General features: G+C 39.7%; 1 protein-coding gene across 2 annotated transcripts in view; it reads right to left on the reverse strand.

Moving 5' to 3' along the window:
• The window catches only part of UCK2 (uridine-cytidine kinase 2), an 84,633-nt gene that overhangs the window by 34,105 nt on the left and 26,122 nt on the right, over positions 1-24,406 (reverse strand). The gene's annotated exons all lie outside the window — the stretch shown is intronic.

The raw sequence follows: 24,406 nt of genomic DNA on the forward strand, positions 1-24,406 counted from the left end.
TTAGAGCAAAGGTGACAACCATGCAACCCACTACCAAAAGGGTCAGAACCAGATTAAAATGTAATTGGGAAATATTTAACAAAATAAAAAAAGTACAATAAAACACAGATAATGTTAATGATTTATTTTCTAAGTCAGCATGCAGGGAACATTGTCTATGGTTTAGCACCACTCCCCCACTCCCAACCTATTTCAATTTGACAACACTGAATTTGTCATAAGTTTTTACACCTTGAGGTAATTAGTTGGCATTTGGGAGAGAGCTCCGGATGTGGAGTTTGGAGGGCCTGAGTTCAAATATGGATTCAAAGACCTACCGCATTAACAAGTCACTTCATATCTGCATAGTTTTGCTAACTATAAAATAGGGCTATCTCCCAGGGTTGTTGTTAGGATCAAACAATATGATATGATACATGTAAGTGATTTTAGCCCTGTGCTTGACATATGAAAATCAATCTTCCTTCCATCCATCCAATCCATCCATCCATCACCTGTTAAGCTCTCCTGGGGCAGTGACTAAACCTCTCTGGGCTTCAACTACTTTAAATAGGAGATAACTAAGGGACCTTAAAGGAATCAGAAGTGATTCATACAAGGTTGTTTCACATGCAACTGTTTGAGGACAAGATAACACAATCTTGCTTAAAATTGTTATCTGATATCAGTATTGAAAAGGTATAGATTTGCCCATAGCAGATGCAGTAAAAGATAGGCAATTGAATCATCATGGCACAACAGCTCCAGAGTTTGAAAGGGTCTACCAGAGGGTTAATAAATTCTACCAAGAAGGAAGGGGAACTAGTCAAGTCAATTTGGACAAACTATTTAACCTCTCAAGGCCTTCATTTCATTCTAGAATGAGGGGTAGAACCAAATTATGCCTAAGGTTCTTCCATCTAAAACATGCCCCAATTCTTTAGTGGGTCGTACTTTAAACAGGCAAAAGAAGTTACTCGTTGGCAATGATAATGGAAAATAACAATAGCTTACAGCTTCCCCCTACATTATCTTTATTTCATGTGGCAGTCCAAAGCTTACAAACAATTAGGATACAGGCATGGAATGGGTCAAATATCAGAAGAAGGCATATGTCCCAGGTGCTGGGACCTGATTTCTGTCCCTGGATCACCCTTATGCTCCTTATCTTAGTACTTGGAGTTACAGGAGATGGTTGAGTCCAAAAGAAAGAACTTCCTTCCCCTCCTTCAGATTATGCTCCATAATTACCTTGATCCCACTCTTCCCCTCATTCCAGGCTCTGTGTTACTGAAGAATAACAGCTGCTGCTGCAATTGGTGGCATGGACGGACTGCCCTGCCACCATGACCAGCCCCAAATGGTACAATGTTATCACACCAGAAAGACTCCTAATTAACTCCAAGAAAGTCATATGTAGTTCTGTTCCTAAGGTTCACTGCCTGCCTTGCTCACCATGTCCAATGCCACTTACTAAGCCCACAGAAACTTCCCTCTGCATTCAGTTGTAGCCAACCTGTTTTCACAGACTGCTAGTGAAGACTCCTTTCCTTCCCATCCAAAAAAACAGTAGGAAGGCCCCAAGTAGGTCAGTGTTTTCAAAGTGCCTACAGTGTTGAATTCAATACTCACTGGTTTATGCTATACTGGGATGCAGTATCCATGACCAGGGTGGACAGGGAAGTCTACAGAATTCTGCCAAATATATACACAGAGAGTTCCCCAAAATAATTTAACCTGCTGATTTTGAAGTCTCAAACTTTAGAGTGGTCAGTAATAACAGCTGACATTTATACAGATCTTTTCTACCAAAAGCATTCCCCAAACTCAGGAAACTATTCAACAAGCTCATCTAACAGGCAGTTAAGTAGGTCCATGGAAAGAGCACTGTGCCTAAGTCACGAAGTTACAAATCCAAATCCGTGTGACCCTGGGCAAGTCACTTCACCTCTGCCTCCATTTCTTCTACTGTAAAACAGGGATAGCAGATAGGGTTGTTGTGAGAATCCAATGGGATATTTGTAAAGCTCTTAGAAAAGTACCTGGCACATAGTAGTACTAGTTTCAGTACTTTCTTACTTGTATCCCTAGCACTTAACAAGATACCTAGTGACCAGTGGGTACTTGATACTTGTTGATCAGAATAATGTATTAACAGGAAGTAAGACTTTCTAGTAATAATTGACATTTAGAGGGTGGCTTTATGGTCCAATTAGTTGTCCAGTGTAATTAGCTGAACCTGTCTTCTCACACTTTTCTTCCACCTATCCTCTTCTCTCCACTCTCTCAGCCACTATCCCCTAGTTCAGGTTTATCACTTCTGACCTGAACTATCACAAAAGCCTCTTCACTTATCTCCTTCCCTCTCCTTCTTCCTTTTCCCTCCCCAACCCAATCTCTACTTGGCTGTCAAACAGATCTGAACAGATGATTACCACCTATCTCCCCAGTTACAATTTTCTCATTCATTCCCTATAATGCTTTGGGATAAAACACAAAATCTTCAACCTAGTACTGCAAACCTGCTACAGAAACAATGACCTAGCCCTAGACCTCTCAGACTTTCTTGGAAATTAAACTAAGAAATAAAATTAAAAAGTGTGTTATTTTCATTGTTTCTGGGTGGCTAAAATTGTGATGAAGAACCCACAGTGTAGCAGCTAGATATCCAATGAATTTTTCTGGAGAAGGTAGCTAAGGCCCATTGAAAGTCTTCCTAACCGCTCTCCCTCTTCCCCAGTTATCAGCATTTTCTCCCTCTTGAAATTTACTTTGTACATATGTGTGTATATATATATATATATATATATATATATATATATATATATATATATAATTTGTCAGTGTGTCATATCCCCCCAAAACTGGGGTTCTTAACTTGCAGTCTGGGAATTATTAAAAATATATTTTTGATAACTGCATTTCAATATAATTGGTTTCCTTTATAATCCTATGTATTTATTTTTTAAATTAATTTGGTTTTTAGTTTAACACTCACTTTAAGATTTTGAGTTCTAAATTTTCCCCCACCCTCCTCAAGAGGGCATGCAATCTGAAATAATCATGATATACATGTATAATCATATTAAACATTAGTCATGTTGTGAAAGAATCAGAACAAAAGGGAAAAACCACAAGAGAGAAAAAAAAAGAAAATAGTATGCTTCGGGATCTGCATTCAGACTCCATGGCTAATTCTCTGGATGCAGACAACATTTTCCATCATAAGTCTTCTGAGACTGTCTTAGATCATTGCATTGTTGAGAAGAGCTAATTCTATCAAAACTAGTCATTGCACAATGTTGCTGTACAGTCCTATGTATTTTTTAAAAAACATCCTGAAAAGGGGTGCATAAGCTTCACCAGTTTAAAAACTTTTTTTTGAGACAGAGAATAGGGGAGTGAGTTGCCAAAAAACAAAAACAAAACAAAATCCTACTCCTTCCCTGAGCTTTATAGATGTCCTTCCTCCCCAGTCTCCTCTTCTGTCCCCAGCCTGCCTGTGTTTGTCCTTCATTCTGGAAGAGGACTTCCACCAAGATGATGATGCAACATACATTTGACTCTAAAAAACGCTCAACAACAGAGCAGCAGTTGGGGAAGTGATCTCGGAGAGCCCAAGGTTCTTGTCTTTCCTGGAAGTCTTTGCAAAAAGCAATGTTATTCTTCTCACTGCTCCCTTCTTTACTGATTTCTTTCCTCTGCAACTGCCTCAATCCTCTTGACCTTTTCCCCCCTCTTCAACTCTACCTCAAGCTTCCTCACTAATCATCACTTCCTGCACTGAAAGATTTCCCCTTAGAACTGTGAAAATGTGTGGTCTTTACTTCAGCTCTAAGGCCCTCTCTCACACAGATCTGCTCCAGAAACAGTAAGCTTATCCATGTAGAGGACTGGTGAGTCCTTTACATATGGAGGTTTCATAAATAAGGCTGATTCACTGATTTCCAAGAGGAAAGTCATAAACCAAGCCTCCACTCAACCCTCAATTTCTCCCTCTTGCTAGCTGGTGAAACACACACATGGGGCTGGCTTTCCTTTTTAAAGGGAGAGATGTCAAGTTATCCTTTGTTATTTTCTCTTTAGTGTTTTTCAAAGGCTTCATCTTCATGGCCTCTCTCATTCCACTCTGATAGTCAAAAAAGTATTAAGGATATAAAATTCCCATCCTCTTCAGACTTGAGGGAAGAGTCAATCTGTTTCTTCTCTTTCTGATAACTCGTCATGTACTTTTGGCTTACAAAAAAGCCAGGCGCCTATGCAGTGAAATGAGTAGGGAAGTCTCATGGATCTGGACCCAGGAAACTTGGGTTCAAAAATCCTGCATCTGAAGCTTACTAGCTACATGATCATAGACAAATTTCTTAACCCTGTGAGTGTCCATTTCCTTATCTATACAATGGGGATAAGGCCGGCACCAGAGAACTGGGGGGGAAGAATTCTGTAAGCTTTACAAGTGCTGTAGAAATAAGATACTGTTACTATTATTAACAATAGCAAATCTCTTTAAGATGCTTCACTACCTCCTGCAACCTGCACTTAATGGATTGGAAGCATCTGAATCCCCAAACCCTAGCACAGTCTCTGGTGCGTAGTAGACCCTTTGATAAAGGCTTACTGGCTTTTTCTTTTTTCTTTATGGTAAATACTTTGTTGTCTGAGTGGCTAAGGGATGGTCTTTAATTTGCACTAAAATATTCTGGTTAATAAGGCAAATATGGACTACCTCCTCCAAGAACTCATCTACATTTTAATATTATATCGTTGTTCAGACATTTTTCAGTTGTGTCAGGCACTATGTGATTCCATTTTGGACTTTCTTGGCAAAGATACTGGAGTGGTTTGACAGATCAGGAAACCAAGGCAAACAGGGTTAAATGACTTCCCCAGGGTCACACAACTAACTAGTTAGTGTGTGAGGCCAGATCTGAAATCAGGTCAGAGCTCTATCCACTGCTCCACCTAGCTGTACCCCATATACTTAATTAGAAACTCAACTGAACATGGTACTTTTCTTTAATGATTCAAAAAGCATTTCAGGATATACCAGCATTTCAGTCTTCATCATGAACACTGATCATCACTAAACTAGAAATGTGTAGGACTGCTTAGCACAGTGACTGGCACATTTTAAAAATGTTTAATATTTAAACATTAAAAGACTTAAAAATGTTGATGACTTGGATGCCTGTTAATAAAAATTTTGGTTGATAAGTAGTTAAAACAGGCTTACATTATTTTCTTAAATATACAGATACTGCCCTACTCTACGAAAATGCAGTCCCTTAAAACCCTTTATCCAGCCTCCTCTCATAAGACACACATATATGGTGCTACATTCCAGTCAAGCTAAATCACTACTGTCCTCTTCATTCATCTCCCCTCCCCCACTCTGTCATCATTCCATCCTCCATATGAAATGGTCTCCCTCTCTACACCTCTGTTTGTTGAACTCACTCCCTAAATTACTGAAAAAGCTGTTAAATGTTTACTATATTCCAGGGACTACTGGGAGTCCATATATCTAAAAGGAAGATATAGCCTTTGCCTTCAAAGAGCTTATATTCTAATACAGCACGGCTTCTTAACCATGGATAGATTAAGGAATGTGGGGAAAAAAATTTTATTTGCACTAAACTCTAACTGAAATTAAGCATTTCCTTTATTACTTATAACAACAAAATACTGTTCTGAGAAGTGGTCTGGAGGCTTCAGATTGTCAAAGGATCCTTGGCACAAAACAGATTAAGAAGCTCTGTAACAGAGGAAAAACATGTAAGGAAGTGGTGGCTGGGAAAAGGAATTTTGGTCCAGGGAGTCACAGGGATGAGGGAGTTAATTCAGTGTTCAGTGATTAATATTCCCCTTCCAGGAGCAAAGACGAACTGATTACTATGCCCAGAGTAAAGGACTGGGGTGGGGGTGGAGATGGGTCTGGAAAACCAGACGATAAGATGGCCCAGAGGGAACAGCTAGATAAGACAGAGGGGGCTAAGATGGATTTGCACTCACTCAGCTCATCAATCAAGGCAGCCTGGAGTCCAAAAGTTGGATGGGTTAATTCTGCCAGGCTCTGGGGGGATGGTTCCCAGGGGTCAAGTTCAGAAGGTATTATTCCACAAGCGAAGAAATGAGCAGCAGCAGCTAATCTAGCACAAAGGTCCACCTAGCCACCACAGGTCTCCCACCTTCCCCAATGCTTCCACTTCCACCTCTCCTTGAAACTGTGCACATTTGGATTTGCATGCATGTCTCAACATATAACTGTTATATGGTCCTTGAAGCAAAGGAAGCTTTCTTTCACCTTTGTAGTTCCAGCACTTAGGATAGAAGTTCCATTATTTTAATAAATGTCTGCTAAATTGAGGGGCTATTAGATGGTGCAATGGATAGAGTGCTGGGCCTAGAGTCAGGAAGACTTGAATTCAAATCCAGCCTTAAGACAATGACTAGCTGCGTGACCTAGGCAAGTCACTTTACCTGTCAGCCTCACTTTCCTCAAGTGCAAAATGAGAATAATAAAATAGTAGCATCTACTTCCCAGGGTTCTCGTAAGAAAAGTCTTTAGCGCAGTTCCTGACACACAGTAAGTACCATATAAAAGCTAACCATTATTTTTATTTTAATTTGGGCAGCTATGTGGCAGACTGATAAGGAACTGGGCCTGGAGTCAGGAAGATATGAGTTCAATCCAGTCACAGGGCAAATCTCTTAACCTCTTTTTGCCTCAGTTTTCTCAACCATAAAATGGGAAAAAGAACAGCAATTACCTTACAGGGTTGTTGTGAGAATTCAATCAAACAATATTTGTAAAGCGCTTGACCCAGTACCTAGCACCTAGCAGCTGCTGTGTAAATGCGTATTCCCTTCCCTTTCCCTTTAAACTAAAGAATAAAAGAAAAATACTAAAGACCTGAAGAAAACAAATTTAAATGCATCAGAAAATCTTTTTTTAAATTTTTTAAATTAATTTTATTTATTTTCAGTGTTCTACAATCACTACCATATAACCTAGATTTTCCCCCTTCCCTTCTCGAGAGGGCATACAATTTTATATAGGTTCTACACATACATTCCTATTAAATACATTTTCACTTAGAAGAATTAAAATGAATGGGAGAAATCATATAACGAACCAAAACGTAATACACACACAAAAGAAAGTGATCCGCTACATTCTGCGACTGAATTCCATAGTTCTTTCTCTGGATGTGAAAGGCATTTTGCCTTAGAAGACCGTTCGGAATTTTTTAAAATTAATTTCATTTATTTTTAGTGTTCTACAATCACTACCATATAACTTAGAATTTTTCTCCTCCCTCCCTCCTTCCCATCTCCCTTCTTCCTCCTCAAGATGGCATACAATTTTGTATAGGTTCTACCCATACATTCCTATTAAATACATTTTCACTATAGTCACGCTGTGTTGAAGAATTAAAATGAGTGGGAGAAATCATCTAACAAACCAAAACGCTATACACATGCACACACAAAAAAATGATCTACTGCATTCTGCGATTGAATTCCATAGATCTTTCTCTGGATGTGGAAGACATTTTGCCTTAGAAGACCATTGGGAATTTTTTTTTAAGTCCTTGCACTGCTACAAAGTTCCAAGTCTACCAGAAAAACTCTCAAACACTGTGGTCATTGCTGTGCACAAAGCTCTCCTGGTTCTGCTCCTTTCACTCAGCATCAGATCATATAAGTCTTTCCAGGCCTCCCTGAAGTCTTCCTGTTCATCATTTCTTATAGCACAATAGTATTCCATTACATTCACATAGCATAATTTACTCAGCCATTCCCCAATTGACAGACATCCCCTTGATTCCCAGTTTTTGGCCTCCACAAAGAGTCCTAGAAGTGATATTGCTGGGTCAAAGGGTATGTACATTTTTGCTCTCCAGAATGGCTGGATCAGCTCACGGCTCCACCAATAATAAATTAGTGTTCCAACTCTCCCACATCCTCTCCAACATTTATCATCTTCCTGTTGCCAATCTAATCGGTGTGATGTGGCACCTCTGAATTGTTTTGATTTGCATCTCTCTAATCAAAAGTGATTTAGAGCATTTTTTCATATGATTATAGATATCTTTAGTTTCTTCCTCTGAAAACTGCCTGTTCATATCCTTTGACCATTTATCAATTAAGGTGCACCAGAAAACTTCAAAGAGTATTTGTATTCTCCAATTTTTAAAACAATAAGTATTTAAGAGTTACATTCTGCTTGAAATTTTTTAGTAAAACGAAAATAAGATTCCCTTTCGCAAAATTCCATTTACATGCAACTTTCTAAATCAACTGCATAGTGAGGTAATTTTTAAAAGATATCTATCAACTTCTTTTATGTCTGTTAAATAGGTTACCTTACCACACTGAAGAGGATTGGAAAGGGGGGGGCAAATTTTGAGACTCTTCCCCCAAAGATCAGAGTACAGGGGAGGGCTGTCTAGAACAAATTCAGACTCAAGCATTCTTAAAGTCAAGGTGATAAAGATTTATTATTTCGCTTTTCGGTGGGCAAAGTTCTTTGGGAACCTGAGATTTGAAAAGGGCACAGGAAAAGTTTATATAGAATATTGTATAGTAAAATATGTTAGGTGGGATTAGGGAATGGTTAAGGAGTGGTTAGTTCTTAAAGAAGCCTGCACTCTTAGAATCCACTGAGCAGATACTTTACCCAGAGTTCACCAGGCAATAGCCCAAAGTGGAGCTACATGGAGGTGTGGTTTAGGCTTGAAAAGTCACTTAGTCAACTAACAGTCAGGACTGACTGAGAAATACCCAGGCTGCCACCATCAATGTCTTGCTGGACAAGATAAACATAAGGAAGTATACACGTCTAAGTCTAGGATACATAGGTCAGTGAGTAGTAAATGTCATTATGATCCAGTACACAGACAGTTCAGCCAGTACACAGTTGGTTCACACTAATAAATCCTATAGGTGCAGCTGGCTACTGTATCAGGAAGAGAGATAAACGTTTTGCTAAAGCAGGCTGTCCTCAGGACAGTGTTTGGAGATTAGGGAGAAATGGAAATTTAGAATTGGGTTTCCAAGCACAGGCACCCAAGCACCCCATCTAATAGGTTACCAAACACACCTGAGAAACCGATACTACATGATAAAAGTAAAAATAATTAATGTTTTGTTCCAAGAAGACATTACTATTTATTATACTACTTCATAATCAGTGCTCTCATGGTAGCTGAGAAAGATGCCTGACCAGAAATTACTTGTAATTTAGCATCCTTTACTTTCCCTCTCCATAACCAACAGCAGGAAAGAACAGATTTCTCAAGCAAGAAGAGTTGCCTATATTGATTAACCAGTGGTCTTTCAATGGAACATCAAAGCACATTCTCATTTTTTCTTGTCCGAACCAGAATGGCCTAAAACTTCCATTCCTCCTAGTCAATGTTTCCAACTCTGCCCAAAGAAGGATTCTGGGAGGATAGAACAGACAGAAGTCTCCTTGACTCCTCAATTGATGTAATGGATCAAACTTGCCCAGATCACAAAAGAACAGCCAGGAGTCTGGTCTCTCTCTACTTTACGAAAAGGCAGACATGCCAGCTATCTTGAGTTCACAAAGAACTGGGGAGAACAGGAAGGAATAGAGTTCTATTGGAATGAATTTCACTAGACCTCGCGAGGGAGCCCAAGAAGCAACAAAAATGCTTGTGACAAAGTGAAATTATAATGGGAAAAAAGACTTTGCATTCAACATTTTGGTACCTAGGGAGGGAACCAGCTTAAAGAAAAATCCTGGGGGGCGGAGCCAAGATGGAGGAGTAGAAAGACACACATACACATAGCTCCGAACCCACAACCCATAGAACATCTGTATAAAGTAACTCACGGCGAATTCTGGAGCAGTGAGGCCACAGAACAGTGGAGCGAAGGAGATTTCTGTTCCAGAGGGACCTGCAAACCTCTCGCAAAAGGTCCGTCGCACTGCAGACGCGGAGTCCAGCCCAGACCTGCCCGGCCGCGGCACCGAGAGGAACAGATCCGAGCAGGCTTCAGGGATGGGATCTCCAGCAGCCACACAAGTCCCTCCACCCACAGGTGACGGGGGTCGGTGAGAGAGTCTCTTTAGCGGGTCGAGAGGGGAGTGGGGTGCTCCCATAACTCAGGCCCCTCGGGAGGCAGAAGCTGAGAGGCAGCGGCAGACCAGGGCTCCCCAGGCGGGCAGGAGCCCGGATCCATTGTTGAAGGTCTGTGCATAAACCCCCTGAGGGAACTGAGCCTGAGAGGCAGCCCTGCCCCAACCTGAGCACCTGAACTTAATCTCACACTGAATAGCAGCCCTGCCCCCGCCAAAAGCCCTGAGGCTGGAAGCAGCATTTGAATCTCAGACCCCAAACGCTGGCTGGGAGGATCAGGAGGCGAGGTGGGTGTGAGGAGAATATTCAGAGGTCAAGTCACTGGCTGGAAAAATGCCCAGAAAAGGGAAAAGAAATAAGACTATAGAAGGTTACTTACTTGGTGAACAGGCATTTCCTCCCTTCCTTTCTGATGAGGAAGAACAATGCTTACCATCAGGCAAAGACACAGAAGTCAAGGCTTCTGTGTCCCAGCCCACCCAATGGGCTCAGGCCATGGAAGAGCTCAAAAAGAATTTTGAAAATCAAGTTAGAGAGGTGGAGGAAAAGCTGGGAAGAGAAATGAGAGACATGAAGTCAAAGCATGAACAGCAGGTCAGCACCTTGCTAAAGGAGACCCAAAAAAATGTTGAAGAAAATAACACCTTGAAAAATAGGCTAACTCAATTGGCAAAAGAGGTTCAAGAAGCCAATGAGGAGAAGAATGCTTTCAAAAGCAGAATTAGCCAGATGGAAAAGGAGATTCAAAAGCTCACTGAAGAAAATAGTTCTTTCAAAATTAGAATGGAACAGATGGAGGCTAATGACTTTATGAGAAACCAAGAAATCACAAAACAAAACCAAAAGAATGGAAAAATGGAAGATAATGTGAAATATCTCATTGGAAAAACAACTGACCTGGAAAATAGATCCAGGAGAGACAATTTAAAAATTATGGGACTACCTGAAAGCCATGATCAAAAAAAGAGCCTAGACATCATCTTTCATGAAATTATCAAGGAAAACTGCCCTGAGATTCTAGAACCAGAGGGCAAAATAAATATTCAAGGAATCCACAGAACACCGCCTGAAAGAGATCCAAAAAGAGAAACTCCTAGGAACATTGTGGCCAAATTCAAGAGTTCCCATGTCAAGGAGAAAATATTGCAAGCAGCTAGAAAGAAACAATTCAAGTATTGTGGAAATACAATCAGGATAACACAAGATCTAGCAGCCTCTACATTAAGGGATCGAAGGGCATGGAATAGGATTTTCCAGAAGTCAAAGGAACTAGGACTAAAACCAAGAATCACCTACCCAGCAAAACTGAGTATAATACTTCAGGGGAAAAATTGGTCTTTCAAAGAAATAGAGGATTTTCAAGCATTCTTGATGAAAAGACCAGAGCTGAAAAGAAAATTTGACTTTCAAACACAAGAATGAAGAGAACCATGAAAAGGTAAACAGCAAAGAGAAGTCATAAGGGACTTATTAAAGTTGAACTGTTTACATTCCTACATGGAAAGACAATATTTGTAACTCTTGAAACTTTTCAGTATCTGGGTACTTGGTGGGATTACACACACACACATGCATACACGCACACACACATAGAGACAGAGTGCACAGAGTGAATTGAAGAGGATGGGATCATATCTTAAAAAAAAATGAAATCAAGCAGTGAGAGAGAAATATATTGGGAGGAGAAAGGGAGAAATTGAATGGGGCAAATTATCTCTCATAAAAGAGGCAAGCAAAAGACTCATTAGTGGAGGAATAAAGAGGAGAGGTGAGAGAAAAACATGAAGTCTACTCTCATCACATTCCACTAAAGGAAAGAATAAAATCCACACTCATTTTGGTATGAAAACCTATCTTACAATACAGGAAAGTGGGGGATAAGGGGATAAGCAGGGTGGGGGGGATGACAGAAGGGAGGGCATGGGGAGGAGGATGCAATTTGAGGTCGACACTCATGGGGAGGGATAGGATCAAAAGAGAATAGAAGTAATGGGGGACAGGATAGGATGGAGGGAAATATAGTTAGTCTTATACCACACAACTATTATGGAAGTCATTTGCAAAACTACACAGATTTGGCCTATATTAAATTGCTTGCTTTCCAAAGGGAAGGGGTGGAGAGGGAGGGAGGTAAAGAAGTTGGAACTCAAAGTGTTAGGATCAACTGTCAAGTAATGTTCTTGCCACTAGGAAACAAGAAATATAGGTAAAGGGGTATAGAAAGCTATCTGGCCCTACAGGACAAAAGAGAAGAAGGAGACAAGGGCAGAGAGGGATGACAAGGGCAGATTGGTCATAGGGGCAATTAGAATGCTTGGTGTTTGGGGGGGGGAGGGGATAAAAGGGGAGAAAATTTGTAACCCAAAATTTTGTGAAAATGAATGTTAAAAGTTAAATAAATAAATTTAATAAAAAAAGAAAAAGAAAAATCCTAATTTTTTTTTCTAGATGCAAAAAGCAGTTTTTAGCAGCTTCTCTACAAAATAAATTAGAGTGTTATTACTTCACACAAGGCATTCTCTTAAAGGTGAATGATTCTTTCATTCCGACCCTACCATATGGCTGAAACAGTAAGCTCAAAAAAGAAAGCAGAGGGAAGAGATGAGATGAACAAACAAAAAAGTAGGCTTAAAGGGATTTGGGGGGACTCTCCAAACAGGAATTTGAAAATACTGTAGCTTAAATATCATGTTTGTCCTCTTGAATCACCCTGGTGACCACTGAACTCAAAGTGGTGTAAGAGCATACAGGTGACAAACATACACACACTTGCCTCAGGGCAACTTCCCCAAGTCCAACCCTAAGGAAGGGAACGTGCTAAAAAACTCTAACTCTATTCTCGTTTCAGGATGGGGAAAGCAGAAAACCTCCTGCCTCCCAAGGAAACTGGAAGAAGTTGAAGGAAATACCACAATAGTTCCCATTTCAGCAAATACCCAGGAAAAGATGAGTCCTAAGCAATACCTCTTCTTCAAGGAGGGCATAACAGATGTTTGCAAAAGTAGCATGGAGGCAGAGGTGGATGTCACCTTTAGCTTCATTCAGAATTTCAAAATCATCATTACTCACCTACCACCTTCACTCTCCAAAGAAATAAAGTCAAATACCACTGTTGCACCTACTGTTGACAATCTGGGACAATTCAGAGCTAGAAGAACTCTTTAGACTATATATAGAGAGATTAATACAAGGCTTACTGCACAGCATGTACTCAATATTCACTTAGACAGACCCAAAAAAGCTTATTCCATCTGGTCTCTGTCCTTCCTCCCCCTTTCTTCATCCTCTCAATGAGCAGCAGCAACACCTACCCCTACCCCCCAGACTCCAGTGTCTAATGAGTAGGAAAAAAATTCCATGCAAGACACAAGCTAGTAGAAAGTAATCTCTCCCTCTCCCCAGCTGGTGCAGCTTTCTCACTTTTAAGGAATCAGTGGTTGAGGTAAGAGTATCGTCCCTTTTGCACACATTTATTAGTCATGGCGCTCTGATGGACAAAAGGAACAAAAAAGGGAAAGGGAAGTGGAAAACAGGCTAGGGCTAGACTGATAAATGATGGTTTCCTCTCTTATCAAATAAGGGATTTAGACCAGAGCAGTGTCCTGAACCTCTTTGGAGATCACTCTGGTGAAGTCTATGGACCTCTTTTCAGATCATGCTTCTAAATGCATGGAATAAAATACATAAGATTTCAAAGGAAACCAATTACATTGAGATACAATTGTCAAAAAAGCTCAAAGATTCCAGGTTCAGAACTGATAGACTTGAGAATCATTAAAGGTCCCTTCTAACTCTTAACTCCTAGTCACTTGGCTATGGAAAATATCAAAATTTAGAGCTGAGACTTTTGAGTCCAATATACCATTTACAGATTTAGAGAGTAGTGCCCTGTGAGTGATTTGCCCAAGAGTTAGTCACAGCTAGTCAGTGGCTTAACCCAGTTTAAGACCACAGCAAGAATGGCATTGGCAAACATGAACACTTCCTCTGGTTACCAGTGGTGAATCTGACTGTCTAAACAAGAACATACCCAATCTCTGGGCCCTCAGAACAGTCACAGATTGAACCGATGGCTAATTCAAAAGTCTTTTGAACTGTTGCCCATTAGCAAGGATGCTGCATTGTCTGGGACTCTGCAGAAAGAATTTCTTTAGCCCTGTGGGTTAGATGACCTCTAAGGTACTTTCTATGAGGCTTACACCACTTAAACAACTTGTCTAAGGTCACACAGTAGAAGACAGAATCCTCTTCCCTTTTCATTTTTTCATTGTCTCAGCTGTAGAAATTTCACTTAGAAATACTGCCTAAACTCAGAGCTGAGTCCTAGGATTCTTACAGCTTTGTGGTAGATCTGCCAAAAGCAGATACCAGATGCAACAGCAAGAAGTAGCCTTGATCCAAACTTGCCTCCACCCTCAAATTTCAGAGAAACCAAAAATGGCACTGTTAAAAAAAAAAAAAAGAGGATAGTCTATAAAATTCTGACTTTCACAAAACAAAGGATGAATGAATAAGATATCAACTGTCCTGAGGCAGGGGGTGGGGGGGAAGGAAGAGGAGTAAGATTAAGTCTGTAACAACCGTTAGTTCTTCAACTGCTACACTTTGTGCCAAGAGATACCACACTTCCCAAGGGAGCCATTCCCCTTTCTGACACTGTACAGCCAAGCCTCCCTTCCCCCCACTCCACCCCACCCCAACTGAACACAAATTGCACCTGTGCAGCAGCTGGTCTGACAGGATCTCCAATGATTCTCTCTAGTACAGAAGTCAAGAATTCTACACTACATGAAACAACGTCTATTGCCAGGAAGGCAGGAGAATAACAGTTTATTGGGAAGGGGGAAGATGGGGAGAATGGAGTTAAGCGCTAGAAAAAACACACATTTACATAGACTGTCAGGCTAACCCAGTGGTAAACCTAGTGAACCAGACAAACACAAATAAATACAAACTGTCCTCACTACCAATTCTAATTTCCAACTGAAGACCACCACCACATAAAGCATTATTTCCCTCCTTAAATATCTCATAGTTTTGTTGGGATTTATCCAAACTAATCTCACTCTCCCAACCACTTTAGGCTGTTAGGTTGCTTAAAAATGTGGTAGGTTTCTAATCCTCAGAAAATACCACAACCCTTTGCACACAGTATGCACAGAACTTTGCTGAACTGAATTCTCCTTGAGGGCACTGAAATAATATATGTTTAATTTAAATACAAGTGGTACATAACTCTCTCCCCCCTATCCTTGAAGGCACACTACCGTATATATTTTTCCATCCCTCAGAGGGCTTTTAGTAAGGTAGTACCATTTGGAAATAGGGACTGTTTCCTTTTTGTCTTTGTAGCAATTGTCTACTACATAGTAGGAGCTTAATAATTTGTTTACTGATTGATGGATCTAATCCAACTGCCAATCCCAAGAATAAATCCCCTTCATATTATCCCTAACAGGTATTTAAGTGTTCAGGCACTATTCGAACCTTTCTAATAATAAAGAGGCAGTGCGTCAAGATGGAAAGTGATGGAATTGGCAAAGGTCCTTAGTGCCCTTGGGCAAATACCCTCACTTCCTTGAGTCATCTGATTTCATTATAAAATGAGGGTGGACCAGATGACCTCTTTTGTTTCTTCCAGCTCTAAATCTAAGTCATTCCCCTATTAAATAAACTCCAGGGGCTCCCTATTACGTGCAGGTTAAAATATAACAGCTTTTATTTGGTTGTTAATGCTCTTCCTTCCTTTCTAGGATTCTCACACCTTACTCCTCTCCAAGTACTCTACAATATAGTGTCACTGGCATCCTTGCTGCTCCTCACGTATCTCCCTATTCCACTGGCTGTCTCCCACTTCCTGCATTCCTTGGCTTCATTGAAGTCTCAGCTGAAGTCCCACTTATGTGAGAATCTCTTTCTGATCCTCCTGAACTTTAGTGCCTTTCCTCTAAGATTATCTACAAACATCTTGTTTGTACATAATTGTTTATGTTCTGTCTTCACTCCCTTCCCCCATTAGACTGAGCTCTTTGAGAGCATATAGTCTAACCTCTTCTATGTCCCCAGGGCTTAACGTTAGTGTCTGGAATACTTAATAAATGTCTGCTGATTTAACTAAATGTATGGTCCTAGGACTCCTGTTTTATTGCAAGGAAAACTATCTTACTTCTAATGACTCAATTGCTAAGGAGTTGTTTCTTATCCAGAACAAAAAAAAAAATCCTGTTGACTTCATTCATTGGCCCTAATTCTGTCCTTTAATTAGACAGAACTAATCTAATCCCTACTTCCACGACAGCCTTTCACATATTTAATGCCCTTCACCACTCCAACTCTTTTCTTCAGATTAAACATCCCCACAACTATTCTTTATATGACATTATTTCAAAACCCCTTCAATACCAGCACTTTCCTCTGGACACAGCCCAGTTTATCTTTCTCCACAGGGAGAGCCCCAAGCTGAGCACAGCACTAAAGATGTGATCTATCTAGTGCAGAGTACAGTGGTACCGTGATCTCCTTTGTTCTGGGGACCATGCATCTACTACTGTGACAATCACATAAGCTTTGGGAGCAGCCAAGTCACTCTGCTGACTTAACAGCCAACTTTTTAAAAACCCTGAAGTCAAAACTCTGATCAATCAAATGACCAACATAATGATCCCAAAGAAATGCTGAAGAATGTGACTCCACACACAGATTGAGATATACATTTTTGGACAGGGGAAAACATGGGATTTTCTTTGATCTGACTTCACATTTTCTATGAGAGTTTTGTTTTTTTCCCTTTGAGAGTAAGTGATGAGGAGAGAAAATACTATTAAAAACAGAAACAATTAAAAAGTAAAATCTTTCTCACATGAAATAAACCTTAAACCCTCCCTTCTCCCCATTCCAATACCTACTTTTTTTGTCTTAATCTAAGACAATGTTTGCCTATTTCATAGTATTCAACAAGCATTTATTAAGTACCTGCACTGTTCAAGGTAATATGCTAATAACATTGAGTCTACAGAGAAAAAAATGGAAGTTCCTATCCTCATGGAGCTTACAATAATCAGGGAAAGGGCATCATTTAACAGATAAATACAATACCATTTGATGAGAAGAAATGAAGTAATTGAATTAGATTGCCTATAGAGTCCTTCTGGTCCTGAATCTAGATGTCATTTTAAGATACAGAGAACTAACAACTTCAGCAAAGTTCTAAACCTGTGATCCCTGGAGGTTTCAGCAGGTCCATAAATCAAATGGAGAAAAAAAAAATCCATCTTTATTTCAATATAATTGGTTTCCTTTGTGACCCAAGGTATTTTAGTGTATGGATTTAAAACTATTCTCCTGAGAAGTGGTTCCCAAATTTTTCCAGCATTTGGAGCAGGAGGTGGAGTGGTTGTGGGAAGAGTCCATGTTGCAAAAAAAAAAAAAAAGTTAAGAATGGAAAGATGTCCCATTGGGGTATCACCTCAGTTAAATATTGCAAGAAGGTAAGGATTATTGATTTAAGGATTCCTCAGTCTCACTTACTGAGATTTTGATTTTGGCATCCAAAGTATGTCTTCCTTATAGCTTTGTACAATACAGATTTAATAAGCATGCCACCTCTGCATTCATGTAAGTAGTCTAAGGATTACTACCCCTTCCTTTCAGATGAGGAAACTGAGGCCTATAAGAGTTAAGGAACTTGCCTGTCACGAAAGTGATGAGTGTCACATCCAAGATTCAAACTCAAGTCTCCAGATTCCAGGATTCTTTCCACTTATTTTATTTTTATCTTATTTTAAAATTGGAGCATAAGACTGAATAAAGAATCATTTTAATTTATGTTGAATGTTGATGCTTAAGAAACATGAATGTGTGGTACTGTGAAGGGGCCTGGAATATCCCATCTCTGGGTATGCTATCGCAGGTGTGCCACCTGAGCCCTACCTGTAAAATGAGGAGGTTGTCCCTGGTAGCACCTGGCTCTGGAACTATGATGTTTATTGAAGTTCTCCTTATGCCCTCATCTGCCCCAAGTAACTACTGATACATTTTGACCTGCCCTCTTCTAATCCTGCACAAAGCTGAAGGCCAATCTCCCCAGGGACTTTCGGCTAGACCTAGGTTCTGTTCCCCCACATATCCTCACCACCACTGGAGACTAAAATGAGCCATACCCCCTTTCCCCTGGTTTCTTTCTCCCCTTCTGAAGTAGCAGTAAGAAAGTCAGGAATACGGACACAGGTAATAGTGATAACAGGTGGAGGGGTAGAGCTGAGGAGTTAATAAGACCCAGTGATCCCACTGTAGGCAATATTACCTAAAAATGCCAGCACAAACAATAACACAAATCTGTTCCAAGATTTTCTGAGGAGCATTGTTTATAATTTAAAAACAAAACACTAAAGCAACCTACATGTCCAACGCTAGGAGGGTAGTTAAATAAATTGCAATACTTCGATGTAATAGATTATCATAATGCTATTAAGACCAAAAAGTAGGAACGCGCACGCACACACACACGCACACACACATGCACACACAGAAATTGGAAAGTTCCTTTGTGACATAAGACAAAACCTAGGAAAATGGCGTACACAGTAAGTACAGTCATAAGATAATGGATAAAAAAACTCAACAGTGACTCTGAGGGAATGAATTCATTTGAATGTAAATAGTGACTAAAAGTTTGGCGTCTGTGTTGATGTTCATTGTCAAGTCTCTAATAAAACATTTACTTTTTTTTTTAGAGGGAAGAGTCAATTCAGGGAATTCCCTAAAGCAATGAATAGAAAAGACAATTTAGGCAGTAAAGGAGTAGGTTGTTATGGAGTCAGATGAATAGGAAGTATAATAATTTGAGACCAGTAAGTGTTCAGCTAAGCCCACTCCCTCAGTCAGGAAAAATGAATCCAAGGCCTAGAGACTTAAACAATCTGAGCAAGAGATGATCCAAATTTGGAACAAAGCTTCAACAGCAAAGAACTGGTGGCACCACAGCAATCAGAAGGGTTTCAGGCTAAGTCTCTTGGGTTTTACAGACGAGGAAATTAAGGTCCAAAGAATGCATGAAGTTACTTGCTCAAAGTTAGGATTCCTATTTTCTGATTGCAAATTCAGTGTTCTTTCCACCATATTGCAGACCCTTTGCCGATAATAAAACTACCACACCAAAAACACCACAAAGGATGGTGGCAGATCAATTAACTGTCTCTGGCATTAATGGCAAGAGAACAGTGATGGCTTCTTCAAAAGCCTTTTCATTCAGTAGGTCATAGTGAAGCCACTCAAACATGAGACATGCCTACAGAGAGACCTTGCACCTTGGCCTTCCTGAGGGATATGGTTCAGACATGGCTGTCAACTACCTACATAGGACCACTGATCCTGATACTGTGCAGGGTGCTAGCGTAGAGAGATCACAGAGGATCACTGAATGCAGAATTCAGCCAGGTAACAGGGTTGTTGAGTCAATCTCTTCAAAACATGGAGGAGGGGGGCATTTGTTTTAATTTTTCTATGCAACATGACTAATGTGAAAATGTGTTTAACAAGAACGTATGTGTAGAAACCATACAAGATGGCATGCATTCTCGGAGAGGAAGGGGAATGGGAGGGGGAGATAATTTAAGACTTATGGAAGTGATTATTGAAAACTGAAAACAAATTAATTAAATTTAAAAAAAAACAGGTGGGGAGCTGACAGTCTTGGGGCTAGGGGGGTGGCAGGAAGAAGAATATTCATCTCTCCTTCCCTACCTCCCCGGAAATCAAGGTCAGAGATTTGAAAGTAAGTCCTCTCTCCTGCTTCCTTCAGCATTTTCAGTAATAGGTAATGATACTAGCTCAGAAAACTTTTCCTGAGAAGTTAGAGTTCACAAAGTGTCTTCTTTTTACATATAGATTTAATGACCACATTTTGTATCCTGTATAATAGTTTTACAACTTATCATTTGGTCCCTTCAAAACAGTTACTAGGCAGTTGCAGCCACCGAGAACAGTTTCAGTGGGAAGATTCATCTAGCTCATAGATAGATGCCAATCTACAGGAACATGATTCACGGCTTACCCAGACCTTTCATCACCCTTGTGGCTAGCAAAACAACCACTCAAGGTCTACGAATGATAAATACACCAAAGAGCAATTGCTATCACTGGACTCTGGCTGCTCAGAAATCTGCTTAGCCTCGAGCTCATCTCCTTGTCTTCTTGCAGGAGCCAACCAATTCATACAGACGCAGATGCTGAGATATGGAAAATGCAATGATTACATATGAGATGACCTGTGTTCAGATTCTGCAGCTTATTTCCTCAGACAAAATCCTTAGATTCTCTTAAAGAATCTTATTTTAATTCTTAAATTAATTAATTTAATTTAATTAATCTTAATTCTTAGAGTCTATTTTGTCATCTGCAAAATGGGGATAAAAATACCTGCTCTATCTCCCTCACTGGGCAGGTGAATACACATAAATATAAAACTTATATATGAAAATATATAAATATAAAATCATTATTTGATTTAAATGTCATTGCTCTTATTTCATCTGGAGAAAAGTTGTAATCTTGAGTGCAGTTGTAGTGACAAGGAAAACCCTTGGAATGAGGACTTGTGTGTTCAGCTAAGATAAACAAGCTGAAGGAAGGTGCTCATTGGCTTCACAGAACCTAAATAACAATACTAGGAACAACATCAACCCCAGAGGCTTGATAAGAAAATATCCTTTGAAATTCCAGAGTATGCAGCAGAAATGTAAATTGTAAGCCTCAGGGTGAGATGAGGACCCAGCAGCAGGGCACTAGATAAGCCACAGTAGATGTCAAAATGGCAAAGATACTAGAACGGTTTGCCATTTCCTTCTAGACACTGGTAAGTAAGTGTCTGAGGATGGATTTGAACTCATGAAGATGCATTTTCCTAATTCTAAGCCCAGTGCTCTCTTTCCTGCTAGTTGCTATTGCAACATGCTAAGTCCTTCCTTGCCTCTACAACCCTGTAGGCAAGCAACTCGCTTGCCTGTCAGAATGCATTTTCTTTCACTAAAAAAATCATATACATTCAGAAGAGAGACCAACAAGTTACATTAGGAAGCAGAGCAAAGTTATGAAGCTTGCCAAGACATCTATCCAAACACACCTTAGGTCTTGATACATTCTGACCTGAGATTTCTCTGGTGAACAACCCCAGAGACTCTGCTGGGCTGGATCAAGAACTTCTATCCTTACACTTAACAAAAACACAGGAGACCAATTCTCCTCCCACACGTAGTGACCAGAGAAGGCTCTCTATCTCGTTGAATCTTGACTCTCATCTACTACATATTTTAGTCATCCCTTGGAAGCTGATATCATCAGCATATCTGATAAACATTCCCTCTGTGTTTTTATCCAAGACAGTGACATTTTTATCAACAATCACAGGACCAAGCAGAAATGCCTGAGCATTCTACTAGAAACTTTTTTCCATGGTGTCTTTGAACGATTAATCACTAGTCTGTGCATCCATCCATTAAATCTGCTGCAAATCTAGCTCATTATATGACAATCTCCCTCCAATTTTTCTACAAGTACAGCATGAGGGACTGGAGCTACCATCATTCCTCTCATCCATCACTTTTAATAAAATGTAAACAAATACAGTTAGTTGTGGCACCAATTCTTGAAGCCACACTGGCTCTTTATAACTGAACCCTGGTTCCTTTTCTAGAAATGCATTAACTATCTTTTTCATAATGTTCCACAGCTTTTCCAAGAATCAAAGTCAAGCTCACAAGTTTATAATCTGAATGCTACAATCCCTTCTTTTTCTTCTTTTTTAATTTGTTAAAGGTCTTTTTACATTTCCCCAGTCCTATAGCACTTTAAGTCACTTCAACACTTCAACAAGCATTTATTAAACACATGTGCCATGTGTCAGGTTGTACAAAGGAAGGCAAAAACAATCCCTGATCAAGAAGTTGAAAACTAATAGGGGAGAACAAAGGCAAAATCTCTGATAATGAGTCAATAAATTCTATTTATCAGTTCCTGCAGAAGCCTGGGTTGGATTTGATGATGTGAAGTCATCAAAAGAAGCTAAATTCTTCCTTACAATCTCATTTAGCTTAGTTATCAACCTTTTTTTTTATCCATTCCTGACCAAATTTGATTACCCATGGCAAGTCACTTATTAACTTATTAACATCTCTGAAACATGAATGGATGTTCTTTCCTAAAATCTAAATGGAGAGGGCAACTAACTAAGCCCCAAACTCCGAGACAACAATGTTTACTGGAAATAGCCTTGTCCGGAGACCTGATTTCACAGCCTCATTAGCTCTAGTATATACTGTGTGGCCATAGGTAACTCACTTAATCACTCTGGGCATCAATTTTTCCATCTGTAAAATGGGGATGATAACACTTCCACTTGCTGTTAAGTCATGATCTTTATAAACCTTAAAGCACTATGAAAAAGTAACTTAGTATTAGTTGTTATTACTCCAGAACCAAAGAGAATGCCACCAAAGAATGAGATATGAGTATTGTGACTATAACTCCCTTTTTTTCTACATCCATGCCCTGTGCCACTCACATGACACTGCCTAGTAAAATAAAAACTTCAAGGAAATGGAAGGTTGGGTGGATAGTTAATAAATAATCTGAATATCATCCCAGCTGAAATCAGTAGTTGTAGAAAGATTATTATTTTTCCTCTGGCAAAATGTCAAAATTAATTTATCTATTAAGCCTCTCCAACTAGATGAATCAAGAACTTGAAAAAATTCAACCATTTAAACAACCTCTTCATACCCTGTGGCACAGTCTGATATAACTTTTAGTACCTGGTCCTAAGAGACTCTGGCTCCCCTTTACCATACCAAGGGCCTAATGGTACTGCCTAAGAAGCCTAAAATAAAGAACAAGTAAAGTGGTTAAATACATAGAAGATAAGAAAAGGATGGCAAGGCCTCCAGAAGCCTACAGGGTAGAAGTTGAGGCCTTCTCTCAGCACACATTGCTGCTGGAAATAATTCACCAAATGTTTATACTTGAAGTACTGAGGATTCTTAGTCTGGTCAACTAAGAGACCATGCGTAAGAGAATCAGAAGAACACTGATGACTCTAGGTCTGCCACTGACAACCAATCAATCAATCGCACTGTGCTAAGTGGCAGACAAACAACAGTTCTCTCTAGCATCAAAAGACATCTCGGGGTTTCTATAACTTCATCTACGCTTTACACAATTTCAAACCCAATGATTTCCTTTCTGTGTCTACAAGCAGCCTAACCTTAAGGATTCTCTTCCACTCGGGTCCTCTATTGGTGGATGGGACCAAACTAATAAAGAGAAAAGGAAGAAGAGGATCTTTATTAGATGGAATCAAATGTATGAATATGCATTGGATGGGAGCTGCTGTATGTATTTGGGGGGAGGGGGAAGGGAGGAGAGAACCTGCATCTGTTTCCAGAAAAATCTGTAAAGACAAAAGGTGGTTAACAAGTCACTTTGGTTTCAGGTTGATGATAACTCATATAACATCCTGACAGCTTAGATAGCACTCTTCTAGGAACAGTCCTGTCAATGGGGTAGTACAAACATTAACATCCTCACTTTATAAACTAGGAAAAGAGGATCAGAAAAGGTAAGTGATTTGCTAGGCCAAGGTCACGCAGCTAGTGGCAAAACTGAGGCTCAAACTAAATGAACAGGCTCCCAGTACAAAGGTATTTCCACCAAGCACTGAAATGGGAGCTCTTTGCTCCTATCAGCCTCTCATACATGGAAACTACATGTGTTTGCTACAGAAGATAATGGAGAATTCCAACATGGACTATTATCTATTAGGAATAGCTTTGGAAAATTTAGATAGAATAATGGCTGACCCTATAATGCTGGATAAATGTTTATTAATAACTCCTTATTGACTGAACCTAGAGATTAACACTGTATGTCAAGAGGGCAGAAAACAATGCCCTTTTCCTTTACACGCTGCATGTCTCTCCTGCAAAAGACAGACTATGGTATTTATACACACCTACCTGCCTACAAGTATATTTATATTTAAGAGAAAGGAAATGAGAGAAAAAATGGCATTGTTTCTAGTAACAAAAATATTTTCTATAACATTTTAATCAATCAAAAAATGCCTTCCCACAAAAACTCTGTAAATACTTTTATCATTATCCCCATTTTACAAATGAAGAAACTGAGGTTCAGGGTCAAATGATATGCCCATGGTCCCAAAGCTAATAAGTGTTAAAGCTCTGTCTGATTCAATTCAAACCTCTGGACTTCAGGCCCAACATCTTTCCCACTTTATGAGACTACTCATACCTATGTACAAAGTT

This window comes from Notamacropus eugenii, chromosome 2 (genome assembly GCF_028372415.1).
Source record: "Notamacropus eugenii isolate mMacEug1 chromosome 2, mMacEug1.pri_v2, whole genome shotgun sequence".
Lineage (NCBI taxonomy): Eukaryota > Metazoa > Chordata > Mammalia > Diprotodontia > Macropodidae > Notamacropus > Notamacropus eugenii.